The following is a 16,314-nucleotide window of genomic DNA, read 5'->3' as shown; positions in this document are numbered from 1 at the left end:
CTCTAGCGTCACCGACAGTCCAAAAACCCAATTTTGTGCTGACTCGTAAGGGAAAGTCTCAGAATCAGAATCAGAATCAGAAAGGTCTTTATTGCCAAGTATGTACCGATAAGACTTTGTTTATTTTGGGGGAAAACTGGACAGGTGAGTACTTCACATGACATATATTGTGCAACACGTTGGTAAGCTTTTCTGTATTAGAGACACTAGGTTAGGAGCGGGTGCCACCCTCTGTAACTTGCGGGTCACTTTGTGTATGTGAAAGTCCTTTAAGGCCATAAACTCCCTAAAAGGCCTTAAACGCTTGACCCCGGGAAATGCTGCTTGCAGCTTTAATTTACATTGCTATTATTTGAGTAAATGTAGGCAACATATTATAATAATAATAATAATAAGAAGAAGAACAAATGTTAATTTAAAAAATCCCATAGCCAACGGTGTTTCATACGTCTTTATAATTATATTTTATTGTAGATGTTTTCTCACAATTCTGATGTAATGTGAAGTAAAATAAAAAAAATCTAAAATTTTTAAATGTAAATTAATAATATAAACATATTATACAATCTTAAAAAACCTTTGAGTGTTTATGAGAAACAGTGTTCTTATGCGGGGCTTAGTGGTTAGCACGTTCGCTTCACACCTCCAGGGTTGGGGGTTCGATTCCCGCCTCTGCCTTGTGTGTGTGGAGTTTGTATGTTCTCCCCGTGCCTCGGGGGTTTCCTCCGGGTACTCCGGTTTCCTCCCCCGGTCCAAAGACATGCATGGTAGGTTGATTGGCATCTCTGGAAAATTGGCCGTAGTGTGTGATTGTGTGAGTGAATGAGAGTGTGTGTGTGTGCCCTGCGATGGGTTGGCACTCCGTCCAGGGTGTATCCTGCCTTGATGCCCGATGATGGTAGTTCAGATAAGCGGTAGAAAATGAGTGAGTGAGTGAGTGAGTGAGTGTTCTTATGCGCCACCTGGTGGATATTCTGTGAAGCGAAACACATTAAGGTGATTGCTAAGATAGCCCCCCTGGACAGAAGTGCAGAAAGCTGCGGTACGCTGCGGCACGAATTGCCGAATGCCGCCGTAGAAGACGCGCATTCTTAAAGGGAACATCTGCTGATGTGGCCTTTAAAAATGCGCGTCTCGGAGAGAAGAATGCCGCGAAGGACTTCCGGCATTCTGGGGCAGTCTATCGAAGGGGGGTCAAATATTCTGCGCAGGAAATACAAAACCTGTAGAGGGCAGTTGTGTTTCATGTAGGCTGACGAGTTTTTTATGATTTTTAGTCTGATTATTTGCATTGAGCATATCGCAATATAGAGGTTGTTCTTATGTAGTTATGTGCTAATTTAGCATTTTTTGTTTGATTATTTGCAATTGAGGCATATCACAATAGAGAGATTAGTGGAAATGTTATGGGAACGTTAAGCTAACGTTAGCAGAATGTTTGCGCAACCTTCCCCTAACGTTCGCACAAGGTTAGGGGAACGTTCCCTAAACCTAGAGGGAACGTTCTATTGACGTTAAGAAAACTTTCCTGGGGAACCAGCAGGGAAGGTTAGGGTATCTGTTCTGGGAACCAAAAACTGTTAGCTGGGGGATTAGTAATACATCTCGTCCGTTCACTCACGCCATTGAGTTTGGGAGTATAAACCTTTTTATATCTATCCCTCGTGTATTGACTGATGTAAGATGACTGCAACCTGCTCGGTGCAGATCTATTGACACATGAGATCAATGTAACGCGAGCGTGATAAGCTTTTGAATGGCTCTCGCGGAACTTTGATGTCATAGATTGATTTGTCTGCGCAGTGCTGCATGCAGCCAAATACATGTAAACAATACGGCTGTTTCATTACGTTCAGGCCGAATACAGATGCCCCGACACTCATAATATTTTGATTTATTAAAAAAAAAAAAAAACGTCACCCTCATGTCCATGTGTGCACGTGTAAAATAAAATATGAATTATTTAAAAAATAATAATTATGTATTATTTATAAAAAATAAAATTTGCATTATTTATGTCTCCCCACAGTCTTTATTTTAGCTGCTTCATAACATTTAGCCTTCATAGACCACTGACACAACCCCCAATACTAATCGATCTCCTCTCAGGGATTCAAAAGAATCCCTGTTTTCACCATGTTGTGGGGTGATTGCAGTTACTGTACTTTGTTTAAATGCTATTTACTGCATAACTTAAAGGGTATTTCAGATGAATGTTTATAACTTATAAAATATGGGTCGATATCGCATAACTTAATTTGACATATGTTGATATAACCAACTTAAATTTACAGCAATAAGTGGAAAGTTTTACGTAATCAACAAATGGTTAATACAAAGCACAAGCTTTTTCTTGCAGTTACTTTGTTTAAATGCTATTTACTGCATAACTTTACTGCATAACTTAAATGGTATTTCAGATGAATGTTTATAACTTATAAAAAATGGGTCGATATTGCATAACTTAATTTGACATATGTTGATATAACCAACTTAACCCTCTGGAGTCGATGAATGCTACAAGTAATCACGTACACGCCCCCGAGACACAGAAATGACTCAGTACATGAAATCCGGACCTGTGTGCTTGGAAATGCCTTGGAAATGCCAGGCATGTGATGAGAAAAAAATCTCAGACAGGCAGAGACGCAATGTGAGTCGCATTCTACCAAGCAAGCACCACGTCTGAACGAACCCACGTTTACCAGAACTCTACTGGTTAGTAAGTACATATTATTAACGTTACAACCCGAAGTAAAAAGCTGAAGAAACCCTAAACGTTAACGGAAAAGACCCGCGGACCCGAGTGACTGAGGGAGAGACAGAGAGCTGTTCTGCGTGTGACTGTGAGTGAGCAGAGCTAGACACAGCAACACAATACATCTGTATGTGTGTAGGGGAGGGGCGCTGTGACTAGCCTATCACAGAACGCTGACACAATCAGCTACCCAATGACGGTTTTCATTCAATCCGAGCACAGATATTGACTCGTATTACTCGTATAATACTCGTACTCGGCAGAAGTGCTTTATCCGTACCAGATACTCGTTTCAGCCGAGTATCCGGCTCATCTCTTATCTTCGAGTCAGGAAGTCCAGGATCCAGTCGCAGAGGGAGGTGTTTAATCCCAGCAGGCTCAGCTTCCCAATCAGGTGCTGAGGGATGATTGTATTGAATGCTGAACTAAAGTCTATGAACATCATTCATACATAAGTGTCTTCATTGTCCAGGTGGGTGAGGGCTAAGTGGAGGGCTGTGGCAATGGCATCATCAGTGGAGCGGTTTGGACGATACCTGAACTGTAGGGAGTCCAGTGAGGGTGGTAGCTGGGTCTTGATGTGCCTCATGACAAGCTTCTTGAAGCACTTCATAACTATGGGTGTGAGTGCAACGGGACGATAGTCATTGAGGCAGGACACTGTAGACTTATTTGGGACAGGAACGATGGTGGTAGTTTTGAGGCACATAGGAACAACGGCGCTGCTCAGGGAAATGTTGAAAATGTCAGTAAAGACATCTGCTAGCTGTTCTGCACATTTGATCTGCACATCTGCACCCTGCCAGGAATGTTATCTGGTCCAGCAGGATTCCGTGGGTTAACTCTGTATAGAGTTCTCCTCACGTCGGCCATGGATAGACAGAGTATCTGGTCGTCGGGGGGGGGGATGGTCTTCCTTGCCGCTACGTTGTTCTGCACCTCAAACCGAGTGTAGAAGTCGTTCAGCGCATCTGGGAGGGAGGCGTCGCTATCACAAGCAGGTGAAGCTGTCTTGTAGTTCGTGATCGCCCGTATGCCCTGCCACATGCGCTGGGTGTTCCCGCTGCCTTGGAAGTGGCGTGGATTGTCTGGGCATGTGCGCGATTTGCCTCTTTGATGGCTCTAGACAGTTTGGCCCTTGCTGTTTTTTTCCTGTCCCCTGTTCTGAAGGCTAGGTCTCTAGTCCTCAGCAGACGTGTACTCCTCCAAGTTGACGGAGTCGCCGTTGGTTGCAGCCTCTCTGAAGCTGTTCCAGTCAGTGCACTCAAAGCAGTCCTGAAGAGCAGAGGTGGCTCCTGCTGGCCAGGTTTTCACTTGCTTCAGAACCGGTTTTGAGCATCTGACGAGTGGTCTATATGCTGGAATTAGCATAACAGAGATGTGGTCTGAGTAGCCGATGTGGGGGCATGGCTCTGCACGATACGCGCCGGTAATGTTGAGCTGTGGCCCAGATTAGTTTGTGTTTGTCGGCCCAGATATGGCCCACATCTCCTTTGCCAAAACTGAACCAAAGCAGTGCCATAAGTCCACCAAGCATAAGCCAAATGTAATTTATATGGCCCAAATATGGCACACCTATTCTTTGAAAGAACTGAACCAAAGGAGTGCCATAACTCCACCAAACATGAGACAAATAATACAATTTAATGTGGCTCATATGTGAGCCTTATATGAAATTTTAGTATGGTTGAGTTCTGTTAAAATCTAACGGCCCATATGTGAACCACATGCAGCTGACAGTATGTAAAAGTCTTATTAACTTAAAGGTAAATGAAACACTCAACAACAAATGTACTCAAAACAATTTACTTCAAAACAAGTGTTTAAATAATTACAGCTTTAAGACTAAACATAAGAATACATTTAAGAATGTATTCAACTCAGAGTAATAAAAATCACAGAAAAAAAAATACAAAAAAATCAGAGTAACTTGTGCAGAGAACTTGAATTGAGAAATTGAGTTTTGATGTGCAGGGACGTTTTGATGTGGTTTTAATGTGCCTAATGAGGGTCGGCAGTGTTTTGTTGGGCCTCGTGTTTCTTCATTCGCTCCCTCCTACCCCCCTCTCGGTCTCCAGTGAGGTGCAACCATTTATGTTGATTTCAATGTCTTTATTTGAGGTTTTTGCAGTAAGGGGATTCTGCCTGACTGCACCTGCAATAAAGATGAATTTAAATAATGCTAGCAGCAATACAACCTGGAAGTTAGAGCTGGAGGATAGTGGGGAAAAAATCATTTAATATAAATGATTTCCTTTAATATTTTAATTGCAATAATTAACCACCTCTGATTGACCAAAAAACATTTTCCAGTATATTTACGAAAGGAATTGCAAATTGTATTTTTTTCAATATGTGGGCCATAATAATACCATAATTTCTTATGACAAATTATTTAGATTTTGTTTTTAGCATACATTTTTAGAATACTTTTTCACCAACCGGTTAAAATTTACAACATTGGATGTATTCTGCTTTAAAAAAGACATGCATGACTTTCAGTGCATGAGACAGATTCCAAGGGACTGTCTGCAAAGTGCAAATCCCGAAAAGCGAATACTAAAAACAGAATAACTTCACTGTAATACACTGTACTGTCACCAGCTCACACATCACTGTAATACACTGTACTGTCACCAGCTCACACATCACTGTAATACACTGTACTGTCACCAGCTCACACATCACTGTAATACACTGTACTGTCACCAGCTCACACATCACTGTAATACACTGTACCGTCACCAGCTCACACATCACTGTAATACACTGTACTGTCACCAGCTCACATCACTGTAATACACTGTACTGTCACCAGCTCACACACATCACTGTAATACACTGTACTGTCACCAGCTCACATCACTGTAATACACTGTACCGTCACCAGCTCACATCACTGTAATACACTGTACTGTCACCAGCTCACACATCACTGGTGTCCTGATAGTTATACTACAACATTTATTTGGGGGAAATGTGTTTTACTTTTGGGGGAAATATTTTCATATAAAAAAAAAAAACATAAAAATTATATATATATATATATATATATATATAAAAAAAGACATTTCTCCCAAGTTTTTTAACTAAATGTTTTTAGTATTCGCTATTCGGGTTTTGCCCTTTGCAGACGGTCCCTTGGTTCGCACATAGAGACTTGTGTATTTTGTCCACCACGGAGGAAAGCTGATTTTGAGGAACATTGGGTTGTAGCTGCGTCTCTACATTACTATGATAAAAAAGAGGTGTTATTTGTGTAGTAACAGCGTTAAGCTCAGGAGTTATTGACTCGGGAAACTCCAATCTGTAAATATGTGGCCAACTTTACTTAAGTGCTGTTGATTTATAGCCAAAAACATCGGAATTTAAAACGGCAAACCAGCGGACCCCTAGCGAACATTAAACTGTATTGTTAAACTGAGGAAAATATTAGCTAATTTGACCCCTTCCTCAATTAAACTAATAACTAAACGCTTAATAACATGCAATATTGACACATAATGTTGCATATTTCAATGATATGACTGTAAAGTGCCAATCACTTACCTGAACGTAGCCTACACAGTCGTGAGGAAAGCAGAAATGCTGCCCGCTGCCTCAGTAGAAGTAGAATTCGCGCCGTAGTCTCACTCCACCAATAGGAGGGAAGATGCATAGCAACCTGAGGTGTGGAACAGCGGATGTCTGCCGCACTTGATTTCAGGATTCCTGTGTTTTTCCACGTATAAGCCAAATGTTTACCACAAGTCGGTGTTTCTCACTGTGTGCCATAGCTCAACCACATATAGTTCTCATGTGTTCGTTGTTATCTGGGCCACATACCTTAAAATGAGTTGTGAACCAAGAGAGCATTTCTCGCCGATTTTAAAGTTATGGCAAAACAAATATGGCCACAATTTGGCCCATACTGTATCTGTATAGCCACGCCACATCTAGGCCATATGTGCCAGATAATACCCACATGTGGCCCAAACGTAATTGCTATCTAACAGTCACAAACTCCACTGACGATGAGCAGTAAGTAGAGATAAGCACAGAGTTCTTGCACCATTCTGTGTTGATATAAACACACACACGAGTCGGATGAAGTCCAGTTTATTGTCCAGGGAGCGAACGTTGGCTAGTAGAATGGACAGCAGAGCCGGGCGGCTAGGGTTTGTTTTAAGCCAAGCCTAGCCGAGGTCACGTAGTCTATCCAGTACATCTTCATGCAGGTTGTTTGTTACACGATTTCTGTACTTTATTAGGTCCTGGTGGTTGTATACATGAACACCGCTGTCTCTGGCATCCATGTAGTAGCAGTAGTCAGGCTAATAAAAACTTAAAATAAAATAAAAAAAATAAAACTTAAATAGCACCGTATTGAATCCGGAGAGGCCGCTGCGTGCTACTGCCACGCCGCCATCATATCGCCGTCATCATATCAGTTGTGCCATGTATCTGGATGATAATGGACCACAACTTGATGAACATCATCTATGGCCTGCTCAGTCACCAGATTTAAATATTTTTGAGCCAATTTGGAGACGCACACGTCAGGAAACTTATTTCTCCACTATAAAGTAGTGACCCAGCTACTGTTCTGCAAGAGGAATGGATACAAATCTCTCTGGCCACTGCACAGGAATTCCATCTGTCTTTCTCAAGATATATTGGTGTCATATTGGCTGCAAAAGGAGGCCCTAAGCTACTAATAAATGCTTACAGTGTAAAAAAATGTGTTTCTGTTTTATTGTCCAAACCCTGTGTATAGAAACCTTGGAAACGGATATGTGACAAAATGAAGGATTCTTGAGCAGCACAGGAATCAAGATTGACAGACACTATAAATATTGACATTTATCTGAGTGCACAATTTAATATATCTCATCTCAACACATCCAATTTCCACTGTTTCCTGATACAAACATAAATCTTAGACAAATCAAAAGGTAAAAAGATTGCATTTAGCCTGTAGTCAGTTTAATGACGGATCTCAATGAGAAATTAGTAAAGCATCACGGCATATCTGTCATTAGTGTGATAAAATGAAAGCTTTAAGGCTGAGTTTGCATTTAGTTTATTTTTAAATATACGCTTACCGAGTTGACTAAAATAAACCAACAATTCTCAGAATATCAGAAATAAAATATAACTGGGTCTCAGGTCAATTAAAAAAAAAGGAAAGAGAACCAGAACCATAAAGTACAATTGCTATAGCAACTGATGGTGCAATAGATCCTCAAGCATGATAATGTTATTTTGCATATCTCTGATATTTCTCTTGGTTCACATAATAGATTTCCTCTTTAATGTATGTAAAAATATACAATTCAAACTTTTACGAAATAATGACACCACACTAGAATCTGTATATAGAAAATGTGAGGTACAAAAGAACGCTGTATGAAAATAGTGTTTATGTGTCTAGTAGAAGCTGGAAACACTGTTCCATTTTTCCATTGACTTCTTGTCTGTAAAATATGGAGCAAAAGAAAAAACCAGAAAGGAAACGAAACAAAGAAAAAGAAACATTGAGTAAAATAAAACACGGCAAGCCTTTTCAGATGCAAGTTCAAGTTCAGATGAAGAGAAAAGTAAAGTGAATTATTTACACGGCAAACAAAGTACAAATTAGAGACAGAAAACAGTTTAGTGTCACTTTAGTGTGTTCAGCTGAAGGGAGAAAGGGCTGTTATTCTTCCCACTCTTCCTCGTCCTCAAAGTCGTCATTGTCATCATCATCATCTGTGGAAAAATTGTTTTAGTTAGACTGGAGGATCAAATGCTAATGAACTCACTGTACACAGAAATAAATTAGAGGTATAGAAAAAACACAAAAAACATAAGAGAGACAGTATTAAAATAAAGTTATAACTATTTTATGTGTCTGATTATGTGTTTATGGAACTTCACATCTCCTGAACAGCTACCCAGTCAGTATAAAAGTTTACTGAAGAAAATAGAACATTAATATAATGACTCATGGACAAAAAAAATAAAAATAAAGATTTATAAATACTTACATCAAATCCTGTGTTAGGATCCCAGCCTTCATGTCCAACATGCCTGACAGAAAAAAATACACAAAGATCAGGCTCCTAGTATTATACTCAGTGTTGTAATGTAACAGAGTACAAATACTTCGTTACTGTACTTAAGTAGAAATTTCACGTATCTGTACTTTACTTCGCTATTTAAATTTATGTCAACTTTCACTTTTACTCCACTACATTTCCTAGATAAAATGTATACTTTTACTCCGCTATATTTCCGCTAAGCATCTTCGTTACTCTTTACTACAAAATAAAATCAGCAGAAATGTGTGCGACTGCAATAAGGGAGGTTTGGCGAATCACTGCTCAGGGTGCAAGAAGATAACGTTATACACCCGTGGCCGTATTTGCAAGAAATGTTTCTGTACATTGGAATGAAAGATTCCTACCGGATGAAGCGACTCTTATGCCTAAAAATAACTGAAATTTTACTTTTTACTTTTACTTCAAATACTTAAGTACATTAAATATCAGAAAAGTACTTTTGATACTTAAGTACAGTAAATATCAGATATTTTAAGACTTTTACTTGAGTAATATTCTAAAAGGCAACTTTCACATCTACGAAAGTCTTTTTCTAGTACGATACTTGTGTTACTCAAGTATTGTTTTCTAGTACTTTATACAACACTGATGTCCAACAGTCATCCCAACATCTGGTGCACATCCTCCAAGTTCAGGAGACTTTGAGGGTTGGGGATCTATTCATCTTTTTAAGATTTTTAAGATTTATATACAGACTTTACAGTTTATAACTTTTAAAACAGTTATAATATTCATTCATTCATTCATTTTCTACCGCTTATCCGAACTTCTCGGGTCACGGGGCGCCTGTGCTTATCTCAGGCGTCATCAGGCATCAAGGCAGGATACACCCTGGACGGAGTGCCAACCCATCGCAGGGCACACATACACTCTCATTCACTCACGCACTCACACACTACCAGGGTTCCCACTCTTTTTCAGAGATCATTTACCAGGACTTTTCCAGGACATTTCAAATTTAAGAAAAAAAGACAAGGATCACAGATTCACGGCCTAAAGTAATATGTTCTTCTCTCCAGAAGTCTTAAAAACAACGTACACTTTATGGCTATTACTTAACTATAAAATTAGAAAAACACCAGATACACATTCACAGAGCTTCTGAAGTTAAACTCTTCACTTTATTATAATGAACACATTATTATAATGAACACATTTGTTATAATGAACACAACTACCAAGGCCCTTCTTGTTAAACTTTCCCTTCCTTCTTCCCCCAACTGCATTCTCAAAAAAAAAAAAAAAACGCATTATGAAAAAGAACTGCAGAAGCATTCCCATAAGGAATAAACAACATTTAATTGTCTGTCCAAAACATTCACTGCATTAAGCTCCAATGAACAGTATTCTTTTGAACTTTTTAGTGTAGTTGCTTCAAACTCTCTTGCATGTTTTCCAAACTTTGTTCTAGAGCTGCTAACTCCTCACTTTTCTCTGTGACACTTTTTCGATAGGCATTTGATTTTGACAGTAAGGTGAAGTCATGCTTTGTCTCTGCCCTGATTGCCATTTCATCTGCCTCTTTTTGCATGGTTTCTATGCTAAGCATTATTTTTTGTCTTTTTGCATTGACATTTGCAATTTCTTGCTGCAGGTCTTTTCTTTTCCTCTCATTGGCAGTTTCAACTTTCTTTTTCTTTTCATCCTCCAAGTACTGTACATATCTCATCCTTGCTCCTTTGCAGTGTAGTATGAGATCTCTTGGCAGGACTTCATCCAGTGGGTGTTCAGCCACTGCATCCTGGACCATGCGCAGTGCTACCAGAGACCTCTCTTTAAGGTTTTCAACAAGCATATCTTTGTTGATAGAGTATCCTCGTTCCACTGCCCCTTGTCCATGAGATAGTGTGAGCAGATGTTTAATCAGGTCCCACAAGGCTGTATATTCTGGTCTGCCACTGATAAGATTTCCAAGAAACTTGCCCAGCCTGGAAGTGTAAGCAAAATGTTGGAATTCTGCTTTATGGTGTGTGTTGATGTCTATTGAAAATGTTTTGTACTGTGCAAGAATCTCATCACATTGAGGTGCAGTGTACCAACCAGCATTAAGCAAATTTTGTAAGAGTTTCTGAAACTTTCTCCATTTGGAACATTAAGGAACTTCTCTCCATCATTTTCTTGCAAGTCATGGAAAGGAAGATCTTTCTTAAACTGCTGAATTTTTAGAGGATGGTCCTGGATGTTTTCAGATGCCTTTTCTTTTGCTTCGTACCAAATCCAGTGTCAACGCTGTTTAAGTGGTACGTGGTTTGCTTTGTCTTGTGGATCTAGTTTTAGCAGTTGGAGAGGTGTCTTTAACTTTTCCAGTTCTTCCTTTTGATATAGCTTGATAGCAAGCCTCTCGTGGTTGACTGGAGCTCCTTTGCTGAAAAAGGAACCATTGGAGCGTCTGTCTGGAATTTTTCCAAAAATGGCTTCAGCTGTCTAGCAACAAATGCAAAAAAAATGGAGCTTAGCTACAAAAAAGATGGTCTGCAGTAGCCTCCTTTACTGTGCAGTATGATGCTGATGATGGAACTTTACTTTTCAGAAGTTTCCTATGGTTGTTGATGTACATCTGCACTGCGGGCCAAATTTCGATTGCTCTCTTTGCAACTGCCATGTCTTCTACCCCTTCGATGAGCACAGAACTTTAAAGGAAATGCTCATGTTTTAGTCATGAAACAACTGCCAAAGAGCCCTCAGTACATCCCCCCCTTCCAACCTGTTTCTTTCTCTTCAGCTTGAAAGCTTCCATGCACAACATGCAAAGCACAGCTTCCCAAATGCAGCAACTTTGATGCAGAAGGGTCTGATTGTCTTTTGTCTTCTTGTAACATCTTTAGGAATTTCCAATTGACCATAGGGCCATCCATTGAGATTTGTAGGAGTTTATTGGTATCAAGTGGTGAGAGGGTTTTCTTAATTTTCTCCAAAAGCTTCTCTGCCTGAGTAGGTCCCATAAACTCTCTCTACTTTCTACTACTTTCTCTTCACGATCACAGCAGTAACGGACAATTATATCCATCTGCTCCATCTGTCACTTTATTCAAGCATTCGTCAAATGACACTACATAGCATTTTGCCTTCCTGACATCTTTGATCAACTTCTCTTTGAAATATGGGCACAATCCAAATTATAAAAGGTAAGCAGATTTTGTTGCGCCACATGAAAACCGTTTGGCAATACCACGGTCTGGGAACATTTGATTAAAAATGACTGACACATCAGAGCTGGAGTTGAATGAGTGGTGTGACCTGACCATTTTGATTACCCAATGAATCTCGGCTTCAAGCACAGCTTGGCTGGAAAAGAACTTTGACGGTGTTGAGTTGCTTTGTGGGCCTGAGCATGTTGCCTCTTCATTTGTATTGGATACTTGAAAAGCTGTGCTTTCCTGATTGCCACTTGCAACATCTACAGTGGTTGCTTGTAGGTCTTTGCTAGATTGTCTGCAAATTTCCTGTCCTCTGTCTTCAGAAGTCATTTCCCTGAGAAAATGTGAATTTTTGTCTCCTTTTTCATTTGTGTAGCAATTTTTACATGGCCTTGTCCTCGTTCATGACTCTTGAGTGCGATATATATAAAAATATATATACTGTATATACTGCTCAAAAAATTAAGGGAACACTTAAGCAACACAGCCTAAATCTGAATGAATGAAATAGTCTTATTAAATACTTTGTTCTTTACATAGTTGAATGTGCTGACAACAAAATCACACAAAAATTATCAATGAAAATCAAGTGGATTTGGAGATAAGAGCAAAACAGTTTAGCAAACAAAATATAACCCTCCTATATAATCTCTACCATACTGTTACCATTAAGGATCTGAAAAGTACCATTATATTAAGTAAAAGTATAGAATTTTATGCTTAAAAGGCACACAAAGATATAGACACACTCTTACCTTGTCTACGAAACTCGTTCTTTACAGCCTCCAATCCTCCTTTTTTCTCAATAAAATCATATATAGCTTTTGACGTTTCCTTGTCCTTTAGTTGGACTTCAGAAATACCGCACATGTCAAACAGGTTCTTCAGTTCTGGGTCTAGATTATTAACCTGGGAATGTACAAGAAAGCAAATAATTGGGAGTGAGGGGAAAAAAAACTCAACTAATTTAAAATCTATCAGTTTGCATTCCCTGGCATCATACACAACATACTATATGACATCCATATACTTTATATATGTAGTAAAATTACAGGAATAACACACACACACACACACACACACACACACACTGCAGGACATCAAGTGTGTAAATAGTTACCTTTCAGATATGTAAATAAAAGTCTGAACATCCAATGCTAATCATTTTATCATAGTTAGAGTAACATCAGCTCTCAGACACGTTAAAAAAAGAAACGAGACGAGAAACGTTTGTTTCAAAAACCTTGAAATCAGCGAGTAAATTCAGCTCGTTATAACTGCTCACTACTTCCCTGGGTTCTACCTTGTGTCATTATGTTTGCATGTCTTTACCTCAGAAGAAGGTATTGTGATTGTGATTATTCATCAATAAAACCTCAGATCTCCTGAAGCAACTGGATTTTAGACCCCTTTTCAATGTGACTACAATATCGATTGACATTTTAGCCAATTCATGAGCTGACTATGGATCCAAGTAAACAGTTATGTCACCTTCTTAAGCAAAAGACATTTTAAAACATCAAAATGGGGGACTTCCGGCTTAGCTAAGCATGGAGTAGGTCGCATCGAGCTTCGCTCCTACAGAGTTTGTTTCTCCATTATTTTTAGGCACGATTTGCACACTTTTGGTAGCTTATAAGTTTTTGTAAACCTTTGTTTTGAACAAGAATTATTTAGATTTTCGGCGACTACAATGCCACGCAAGGTCAATAAAAGCACAAACGCCTCTCAGCCTCACCTGCGGCCTGTTGCCAACGCTGCATCCCCGCCTCGTGGTAAAACCTCGCCGTCGCTAGAGGCCACGCCGGGCGATGCCAATGTTACTGCTCTTAGGACTAAACTTCTCTGCACCCTTCGTGAAGAAATTCCAGCAATATTTAAAGCTGAACTTCATGCAGCGTTAGGTGACAACCTCTCCTCGATTAAATCTGAGCTGCTAGCACTGAAAACCGATCTTTCCTCCAATATTTTCGCTATGCAGCAAAGCTATACCGGACTCAAAGACACCGTGTCAGAGATGGAGCAGTCCCTCTCCACTTGCATCGATGACATAGCCACTCTCCGTGCTAAGGTGGAGTACATGTCTGGAGAACTGGTTAAATTGGAGAGCAAATGTGATGATTTGGAATCTAGGTCACACCGCAACAATATTCGTATTGTCGGTGTGCTGGAGGATACTCCAAATAATTTATCCACAGAGTATGTGTCAAAACTCTTGATGGAGGCATTCACACTTGAGAAGGAACCGCTTGTGGATCGTGCTCACCGGACCCTGGCTCCCAAACCCAAGCCGGCGAACGTCTGCACGCGATAGTAGCAAGGCTCCACTATTATACAGACTGTGCGAATATCCTCAAGAAAGCCTGGGAGCTACAGCGGATTAAACTACACAACATGACCATCTCCGTCTTCCCTGACTACACCGCTAAAACAGCACGAGCCCGCACGGCTTTTAATGAGGTTCGACGCGAGCTACGGGACATCGAAGGAGTCCGGTTCGGCATCCTCCATCCAGCCAAGTTACGCATCACATACAAGGGAGCGCAGTGCAACTTCGCTTCACCAGCTGTAGCTAAGGCGTTTATTAGCAAAATTACAAAATAGACTGATTATATGAGGGTTGCATATTGTTTATTTGCAAATTTGGTTGGCCCAACAGAGTGAGTGTAATTATAACTTTCTGTTTTATTTAACTCAGCGCCTGTGCGTGTGCTTTTTTCCCTTTTCTTTTTATGAGGGTGGGATTAATGACCTGTTTAAATGTGTAGCCTACTTCCAAACTAAAGTCTGTTAGCTATGGCCAGCACTCAAGGTCAAAAGTGTGGTGATTCGACTGGTATTCGATTTTTGAGTTGGAATGTGAAAGGCTTGAATAGCCCCACTAAACGGTGCAAAATATTTTCACACTTAAAGAGCCTGAAGAGTGATGTAATATTTCTGCAGGAGACCCATTTGCAGGACAGGGACCATGTTAGACTCGGATGTCCATGGGTGGGAAACGTGTTTCACTCGACGTTTAATTCTAGAGCCAGAGGGGTGGCTATTCTGATCAATAAAAGAGTTCAGTTTACTCCTTCAAAGATAGTGGCTGACAAGAATGGGAGATATCTAATAGTTGTTGGCACTCTTTGTAATAACCCTGTATTCAATGGTCAATGTATATGCTCCGAATTGTCACATTCGGGGACGGAAGGAGACAGACCCGTACGCAGGATAGCTTCAAAAGAGGGGGGTTTAATAAACAAATAAGACATAGACAGAAATGACAATAACTGAAACAATACGAATGACAACATTTAACAAGGACTAGACATGACGAGGGGAAACGTAACTAATGATCCGCGCTGCACTCAGCAACGCGGCTAACTTAAATACAATACAGACAATGATGACAATAAGGAGCAGGTGTGGTGACAGGGAGGAGCAGACAAAGGCGGGGCAGACACGTGACGAAGAACAACAAAAGCACATGGCCAAAAGTCCGGGCTGAATCATGACAGAACCCCCCCTCCAAGGCGCGGCTCCCGAAGCGCCAAACCCTGGCAGAGTCCAGGAGGGGGGGCGAGGCACATGGCGAAGACAGATGGGGGGAGCAAGGAACACGGCGAAGGCAGATGGGGGAACGAGGAACACAGCGAAGGCAGATGGGGGAACGAGGAACACGGCGAAGGCCAATGGGGGGAGTAAGGCACACGGCGAGGCCGGTGGGGGAGCAAGGCACACGGCGAGGCCGGTGGGGGGAGCAAGGCACCCGGCGAGGCCGGTGGGGGGAGCAAGGCTCACGGCGGCACAGCAGCGAGGGCCGAGCGACGTCCTCAGCCGAGCAGAGGGGCCGAACGACGTCCACAGCCGAGCAGAAGGGCCGAGCGACGTCCTCAGCCGAGCAGAAGGGCCACGCGACTTCCATGGCCGAGCTGAAGGGCCGAGCGATATCCTCAGCCGAGCTGAAGGGCCGAATGACGTCACAGCCGAGCTGAAGGGCCGAGCGATATCCACAGCCGAGCTGAAGGGCCGAACGCAACCCCGACACACTGCAGCCAGCTCACGTCCTGATGACCAAGGGTGGGAGGGTGGGAAGGTCCATCGCCCTGGGCCTGCAGCACCCCCCGCGGAAGAAGTGAAGCGACGCCCTCCTCGGACGGAACCGGAACTGGAGCGACGTCCTTCACTGAAAAAAAAGGCGGGGCGATGCCGCAGGGCACCAAAAAACAAAAAAGGAGCAAAAACAGTTTGGTGACATCCTCCGCGAAGGAAGTGAGGCGACGACCGCTTCGGACAGAACCGAAAGTGGAGCGGCGTCCCTCACCGGAAAAAGGGCGGAGCGATGTCACCGAAA

General features: G+C 41.4%; 1 long non-coding RNA gene across 1 annotated transcript in view; it reads right to left on the bottom strand.

Moving 5' to 3' along the window:
* The window catches only part of LOC132858974 (uncharacterized), a 54,977-nt gene that overhangs the window by 33,446 nt on the left and 5,217 nt on the right, over window positions 1-16,314 (bottom strand). The window contains exons 2-3 of the long non-coding RNA XR_009649684.1: window positions 12,734-12,887; window positions 8,767-8,809 (exon numbers count right to left, since the gene is read on the bottom strand). This is a non-coding gene — a long non-coding RNA (uncharacterized LOC132858974). The remainder of the gene's footprint in view (window positions 1-8,766; window positions 8,810-12,733; window positions 12,888-16,314) is intronic.

Source organism: Tachysurus vachellii, chromosome 16, assembly GCF_030014155.1.
Source record: "Tachysurus vachellii isolate PV-2020 chromosome 16, HZAU_Pvac_v1, whole genome shotgun sequence".
In the NCBI taxonomy this organism is placed as follows: Eukaryota; Metazoa; Chordata; class Actinopteri; order Siluriformes; family Bagridae; genus Tachysurus; species Tachysurus vachellii.
The sequence above is the reverse complement of the archived record's forward strand: the minus strand, read 5'-3'. Positions and strand labels throughout refer to the sequence as shown.